This window comes from Myxocyprinus asiaticus, chromosome 48 (genome assembly GCF_019703515.2).
Source record: "Myxocyprinus asiaticus isolate MX2 ecotype Aquarium Trade chromosome 48, UBuf_Myxa_2, whole genome shotgun sequence".
Lineage (NCBI taxonomy): Eukaryota > Metazoa > Chordata > Actinopteri > Cypriniformes > Catostomidae > Myxocyprinus > Myxocyprinus asiaticus.
Window position 1 is genome coordinate 30,442,016 of NC_059391.1, and position 8,630 is coordinate 30,450,645.

An 8,630-nucleotide genomic window follows, 5' to 3' on the forward strand; every position below is an offset into this window, starting at 1 on the left:
CATTTTAATTTAGCGCTATATAAATTAGACATGAACTTTTTAAACATGTTACTGTTGTTAAAATCAGTGGACCTCATTCATGAAACACATGTAAATAGTAAATCATTCGTAAAGTCGGTCTGACGTAAATTTTCAGATTCATGAAAGTTTTTGTATTTTCAAAACGTTAGTCAGTACAAACTAAATATACACCAGTTCCCGACCACGTGTAAACCGTGCGCAAGACATCCGAACATGTGATTTCTTTCAGACACACTGCCATGACTACATTTTGATAGGTCAAATTAAATAAGTAATGAACAAATAATTAATAATTAAATGAGTGAAATTAACCTTAAAAAATAGCAAATATTAAAAAAGATGCTTTTATTTAGAAATGTTTCTTTTTCTGCTAGCATTTATTTTTTAAAGTATAGCTTCATTTTTCCCAACTCCGCTTATTTCCAGCAGAAGTTCTTGACATGGATTTGTGTTTGATTTTCTCAATAAATAAATAAATAAAGCCCTCTAACGTCACTGGCTGGCCATTTTTTTTATTTGATATAAGCTCTATTATTTAGATTTCATAGGCATTGGTAAATCACGTTCAGTTGACATATTGTCAGTGGTAAAATCTTAAATGAACACATGGAGTTAATTAACAGAGGTTAATTTTAATCTGACAAATCACGGCCCGCAAGCAGGAGTATATAAGCCGCTGCTTTCCTGCTCCTGACATCCCTCCTCCAACCCATCTCCACCTGTTCTCTAGATCCATCATTTATCTAAATAAGTAATGTCTGAGGGGTAATCAGGACTCGAGTCAAGTCTCAAGCTCCGAGCCCTCCAGTATACGGACAGCAAGTCAAATAAACGTACCTCTTCTATACAAGATTACATTAACATACGAACTACAGAAATCACGAACAGGTGCATAAACAATACAATGGGGGAAAAAGAAAAAGCTTGTACACTGTCGTACAGCTTTTAAATCTGTAATATCTTACAGCGTTTCGGTCAAAGACCTTCTTCAGGCATTCTATCAGTTTCTTTGAAGATTGTTACAGTTGCCATGGAGACGCATCGCTGCACAGTTGCCATGGAGGCGCATCACTGCACAGTTGCCATGGAGGCGCATCCTGCACAGTTGCAATGGAGGCGCATCGCAGCACAGTTGCCATGGAGGCGCATCGCTGCACAGTTGCCATGGAGGCGATTCGCTGCACAGTTGCCATGGAGGCGCATCGCAGCACAGTTGCAATGGAAGCGCATCACTGTACAGTCTCGGATTTACTCAAGAAGTTTCTCCAATGATGCTGGCGATGCGCTCAACCGAACCAGAGATGGTGGTGGACATCCTCCTGTCGACATGAACTGAAATTTTTTTACTCTAAAGTTCATGTCAAACCATTTTTATTGACCTCTTGAACTGTTTAATTCACAAAATTTTCCTCGCTTTCTTTTTAGATGTGAGCGTTTCCTAAATTAATATTTTACGATGTGAATGCACTTAAAAAAAACAACCTTTTATTACTGTTCACATATATGTTAAAAGCTTCCTATTCTCATTTACTAGTGAGTCTTTCCTTATATGGCGTTTTCATGGGCGTGGATTATGATAATTGTGAATGAGTGTGCACATGCGTTCTATCTACGAACATCTGGAATTCACTAACATACACAAGTTATACTAACAAATCTGGAGAATACGAAGCGTTCGTTAATCTGGCGGAAAGTTTTTGGGAAATTTGAATGAGGCCCAGTACATTTACATGTGTATCCTGACTCAAAATCAGTACTTTACTGTCTAATGAGCAGTTCAGTGGGACAGATAATGCAATTTTATTGGTAATTGCACTTATTTGTGCAATATCACGATTTTTATTAGTGTCTGTCAATTTTTCATTTCGTATGTCCCAAACCACCCACTGATACTATCAAATCAGCTGCTGGTGCTACCATCTGTAGAACTTGGTGTCAACGGTGCCACCATTCTCAAATGTTAGTCTGGAGCCCTGGCTGGCATCCCATCAGGCTTCTTAACGAGATTAATTAGCATCCCTCAGTCAACCAGCTTCATTTTTGCTGGTGAACAACACCAAACCAACATAAACCAGCTTGGACCAGCATGAAAATTCATACGAATTCTACAAATTCAGCAGAAGTTCAGTTATTAGGCAGCTTTGCAACACACACACTGACAATCATGAGGTTGTTTCTGAACAAACTCTACACATTTAAACTCTAACAGCAAATAGAAATTATGCTTGCCACAGCAAACTGATTGTCTGAATTCACTGATTCAAACTTCATCAGCATCAGAAAAAGAGTTTTGTTACATCAGTAAAGTTAAAACTTCTACATCCATTCCAGTCCAGAGATGATCAATACTTCTCACAGATCTATCATGACATTAAAACACTTCTCAAATCACTCCTGCATCTCTACTTGATGATAAAAGCAGCTATTTTCTCTCCTAAAGTCTCCTGGAGAAAACAAATCGCTCCATATTTAATACAAAAACACATTAACACTTCAATAAACACACAACAGTTCCTCATGCAGACGTGATTATGTGTGTTTGACAGCACACGCGTGTGTGTGTGTGTGTGTGTGTGTGCATGCACCTGCTAACAACATTCTAATAACCCTAACATCTAAAAACATGAAAACACTTTTACCTTCACTACAGCAGCAGTCCTTCAGCACTATCACACACAAATAAACATCCAATGAAATGAAAGAGTCACGTCCACATGTGTCACCAGCGTCAGTCCATGTGTGAATGAGACACACACACACACACACACACACAGAGCTCCGCCCCTCACAGCAGGATTAAATCAATCTTTTGTCTTTGGCTCAATGGAGGTTAAACATTTCCTACTTTCATGTGAACACAAGCACAATACTAAAACTACAGCAGACATTTAGACACTTTATTTGTTATTTTATTATTCATAACTGAAGTTATCCCATTTATTAAAGACTAAAAATAGAAAAATATATACAAATATAAAAAGTAACTGGAAAATGCTACATTGCAAAACGTACTTAACCCTCAGAGACTCGGTGCAGCAGAACTGCAACATTAGTTTATATCAATTAAATAACACCTTTTATTATTAATATTTAAAACTAAAAACCCCCAACACATTAGCTGACACTCTGAACTGTATCATAACAACAGTTTTGGTGGGAAAATGTTGTACTGTATGTCAGAACTTGATAAAGTCACACAAAATTCACCCTTAAGATCAGAATCCTTTAAAATGAAGATTTGACTGCCATTGTCACGCAAAATGAACCCAAAACAAAATATGCTTAGAAATCTAGATTTTATAATCAGTGGCTTCATAAAAACACAAGCAGGAATAAAACATGTCAATGCTTGGGCTTTTGAGGGTTAATCAGTGTTTTATTTGAGATTTTTTTGTAAAAATATCTAAACATCCTTAAGATGCATTAACTTATAAAACAATTGGCAAATAGTTTGATCTTGTATTTACTATAAACCTCACTAAATTCTGCTATATATAATTACAAATATTTAATAAGAAAACTATTTGCCAATGGGGTATTAAAGCAAAATAAACTTTTAAAATAAGTCTTAGTATATGATTTGTCTTTAGGTACACTCATCTAGTTTTAAGGATGTTTAGATATTTTAAATTTTAAATACTGATCAATAAAAATGACTTTTGCAGTGCTGAAAAAAGTCGAGAGATTCATGAACTCCTGAAGAGTTTCACAGAGGTCACAACTCTTCTGATGACTTCCAGAAACGCTTCAGGCCAAACGTTCAGACTTCCTTCCCCATCAACAGCAGATGTTTCATGAGTTGAGTTGTGCTCGTGTGTTTATTGCAGTTATTGCCGCCGTTAAGAAGAGTGATGTGAGAAAGTCTCGCAGCTCGTGACAATAGAGGCCGATCTCCTTTTCAAAGTGTCTCTATTCTCTCCGTGTGGAGCGTAATAATGACGCTCTTTTACAAAAGACCACGACCCGAAATATAATCCAGTTCAAAGTGTTTTGTGTGTCACTTTAGACAATGAAACTCAGTCCCAAACCTTCCGATTCTCAAAGCACATCTCACCATTAAACTTCAAGATCCGACTGGAAAACAACTATATTCATGTTGAGTCTGGATGGATAGATCATTGATCTACACTGAAACAACCACGGCAATGAGTGCAAATGGAGAGTTTTGAGTGTTCTCAGATGTTTCTCTTGAGAAAAAGACCCCAGTAAAGTCACATGTGTTTCCTCATGTGTTTCAGAAGAGATCTCAATGAGAGATGCACACATATGAACATTACTACCCATACAATAACGTTTTTAACCAAAAACTACTGGCTGATAACGATATTTTGCCACTTAATTTGTTTTGCTAAGGAATTATGCTTCACAAAATGTGCAAAAACAATTGCAATAAATAATTTCCACTGAACAAGGATTGGATCTGGACATGACAGGACTCAATTTTAAGAGAGCCACAATGAAAAATAAATACAAAATAGGCTAAAAAAAGATCATATACTGGAATATACTGTATATATATACAGTATATATAATATCATGACAATTAATGTGGGGAAAAAAGGTTATTTTGCACTTCTAAAACACTTTTGCACTTGTTCTTGCGGTTTTAAAGAATAGAACTCACATTTAACATGTAATGATAAAACATGACAAATACATATTATGCATATTCAACATGATTTGTGCATTTATTTTGGCATTTCTTTATATTACACAAAGAAGAAAAGTTATATACAATGCAATAAATGTATGTAATTAATTATAAATCAGGGCTCCAGACTAAAAATAAACAAATAAAATTACTATGGAGAAATTGGCTCATAAACTAAAACATTTATGAGCCAAATGGCTGTTTTTAGTTGCCAAATGACAGAATTGCTCAATTTAGATGGTTTTTCAGAAGCAAGATAGCAAGCCAAAGACAGACAGCTGATAACCGATTAATAGGACGAACATAAAAAAATCAATATTATATATACAGGACGGCCCAGATACAGAGGCTACAAGAGTCCAAATTTAATGAAATCCCAGATAAAGTTTATTGTGCAACCAAAAAATATCAATAATAAACAGAATAGGGGTCTGGGTATCTATCACACCTGGAGTCACGAGTTCGAATCCAGGGCGTGCTGAGTGACTCCAGTCAGGTCTCCTAAGCAACCAAATTGGCTCGGTTGCTAGGGAGGGTAGAGTCACATGGGGCAACCTCCTCGTGGTCACTATAATGTGGTTCTCGCTCTCGGTGGGGCGCGTGGTGAGTTGTGCGTGGATGCCGCGGAGAATAGTGTGAAGCCTCCACACGCGCTACGTCTCCACGGTAACGCGCTCAACAAGCCACGTGGTAAGATGCGCGGATTGACGGTCTCAGACACTGAGATTCGTCCTCCGCCACCCGGATTGAGGCGAGTCACTATGCCACCACAAGGACCTAGAGCGCATTGGGAATTGGGCATTCCAAATTGGGGAGAAAATCCCCAAAAATTATAATAAACAGAATAAACACGATTTGATATATAACTCTGGACTTTTAATTACAAACAAGCCCAAAATACACCCTCTTATTTATATCCAATGTATTAGGCTACAATATAAAGACTACAAAGTGAATATTTTCATTAACAAAATGAGCAGTAATTAATCTACAGTAGATCATCAGCGATCACGTGTCATAAATGTCGGTATTCTGGTCACCCAGTAGTTATCTGATTCACTGAGAAAGTCAAGCCATTAACCTGAGCTCCTGAGTTCAAACCTGTTTCGTGAATCTTATTTGGCTGATTCATTAAAAAGAACCGGTTCAAAAGAGTCATTTGTTGTTGTGTAAATAAACCACCGGTTTTGATGCATGTGACCAATATGCAGATGGTTTTAATTTAGTGAATACTTGGCCGATACATCGCTGCATCCATAATCTCAAAGTCTCAAACTATGCTCAGATTTGCCAAGATACGAAAGTCTGCCATCAAAAGAGATCTCAGTGTGTTTTTGTGAGGTGAGGTCTTTGGGGCACCATATTCACTCAGTGAATGGAGCTCGTCTTTGATTGGCTGTCAAATCTAGCAGGATTTGGAGCCCTCTCAAGTGTGCCTCAAGTGCCCTACGGAGGGGGCAAAAACTACCCATGATCATAAAAGCAGCGCCTCGGACCACCGCAGACCGCTGGTTTCTGTTGTCTGTGTGACACAGTTCAGAAACAATGTGCGTTTTGTGCAAACACGGCTAATATCCATTAAAACAACATCATTCATTGCTTTAACGTCTTTGTGAAACAGCAGCTGTCCGCTTACTCATTCAACATCACAACATCAATGCAGCACTTTAATGAAGCCTGTAATGTATTGAATGTGTTTATTTGTCGAGCTCAAGTGACACACATCTCAAATCAAACCTCCATTCACACACTATTACTGCCTGAAATCCAGTTTCATAATCAGAGCGGTTCATCTGCGCTGTGACAATGACAATGTAGGTTAATTTAACAGGGAATTGGAGACTCTAAATCGATATGAAATGACTTTGATCAGAGTGTGATCCAACACATGAGAGTATTTAATGGGTTCTGAGGCCGTAATGAACCCGAGACAGATTCAGTATTAAAACACAAAGTGGTCAAATGAAACACAATCCTGTGGGATTAAATGCAGCAGCACAGAACACAAAACCAGGACAATGGCGGCAGTCTGAAGGGATATTTACAAGATTTACTACCCAAATCTCATGGAGAGGACGCCGAGGTCAACCTGCCCCCTTTCTACATCCAAACAAGATTTAGAACACACACACAGAATGGGACAGACTGGTTTCCATGGCTATATGAGGGCCAAATGTGAGATTTTAAATGGGAGAGTGACTCAGACAGTCATGTCTTTCACTAGTGTGTCACTTCAGCTGTATCGTATTTCACAACCACAAACAAGAAGTGCCATTTCTCTTCTGAAGAACACACATGACATGTTAGCAGCGTTCACACAGACACATAATAACAGGTGTTTTATTAATGAAGCCATATGTTCATTAGATCAATCACATCATATGCAGACGAGATCAGAGGTTCATGTCGTGTTCTTTCATGTTCGTGTCAGAGATGCAGAACGCTGCCAAAGTGTTTCTCATGTGTATTCACAAGCTGATATCACGGGACACAAGCCAGGACTGAGCTTTCATCTACAGGAATATTCTTTTAAAATATATATGGTTACAACTCTAAAATCTGTCTGGATGACCCACGTGTGAAGACGTTATAAAATAACTAATATACTATACACTTGTGACTGTGCATCACTTCCGATTTAAGTCTTGCAAATAGGCTGATGAACAGTAACTATTGGGTTATTTCAATCTGGCTGAAATTTGTGATTTCGGTAATACTTTTTCTGAAAAAATAAAAATAAAAATTCAAGTGCATCTCTAAATGATGCATACCAAAGTTCGTGCGAATCAGACAAACAGCCTATGACGATTTTGAAAAAGTATTCTTCTCAAAAAAAGAAAAAGAAGTGGGGGAAACTGTTCCTGTGGAAAAGTCAATCCATGAGTATTTTCACTTTTAACATTATTTGTACTTCAGATGTTTGTTTTGTGGGACAAGAAAAACTAGCTTTATCATGTGACCCACATTTGGTTTTCAACCGTTGAAAATGGGTCAAATTGAACAATTTTTCGCATGGAGCCACATTAAGAGCCCCATATCTCTGAGATTTAACCACATAGGGCCTTAAAAATGAAGATAGAAAAATGAAAGTTTATTCTGAATCAGAATCTACAAGGATATTAAGATATCTTTAATACTTCTGGAGTTATAGGCACTCCAACTTTGGAAAAAGGACAAAAAACAGTGTTGTTTCCCATTTTTGGACTCACGCCATTGGTATATAATGCAACAAGAGGTGCTGAAGTGAACTGATTTTAGTAATAGATCTACTGATCTCTGTGTGAAAACAAAATCATTCTAAGGGTGTTTTTTTTTCACCTGTAGTTTTGCTCCAAAATCATCGCCAAAAATCACCATTTCGACCTCCCTCTACAAAATAACAGATTACTCAGTAAATACTGATCCTTGACTAGGGATGCTCCGATCAGGATTGATCACTGATCTTCTTGTCACCTGATCGGCTGATACTAATAACAATAATTTCACCTTTTATCGGGATCTTTGTCATAACTGGCTATATGGAAGCTTTCTGCACACAGTCACTATTAATTGAATCTTAAAAAGCATTTTTTAATAAGACTTTAAACAAGTATAGGCTAACAAAATATTCTCTATATTAAGATAGATAGCCCTGTAAAAAATAAAACACAGTGTCAAACTGAAGACAAACTGATAACCCAAAGGTGCAATTCAACTTAATGTTGCATTTTTGCTTATTGACTCATTGTCATTATTTCATATAATTATTCCACATTTTATTTCTATTTTATTTTTGCATTATATGTAATACATTATATTACGGTATCTTCCTCACCCTCCTCTTCAGCTGCACCCTCTTCAAACCCTGGGAGGTTGAAAGCCTTTACCATATTGCTGGCGCTGTCGGTCACCACCCTCACAACTCTTCCTTGTAAATTCCAGTGTTGCAAGACACTTTTGTATTTATGGAAAATATGCT

General features: G+C 37.4%; 1 protein-coding gene across 7 annotated transcripts in view; it reads right to left on the reverse strand.

Moving 5' to 3' along the window:
* LOC127437158 (neuronal cell adhesion molecule-like) overlaps positions 1-8,630 on the reverse strand; it is a 106,215-nt gene that overhangs the window by 58,986 nt on the left and 38,599 nt on the right. The window lies entirely within an intron of this gene.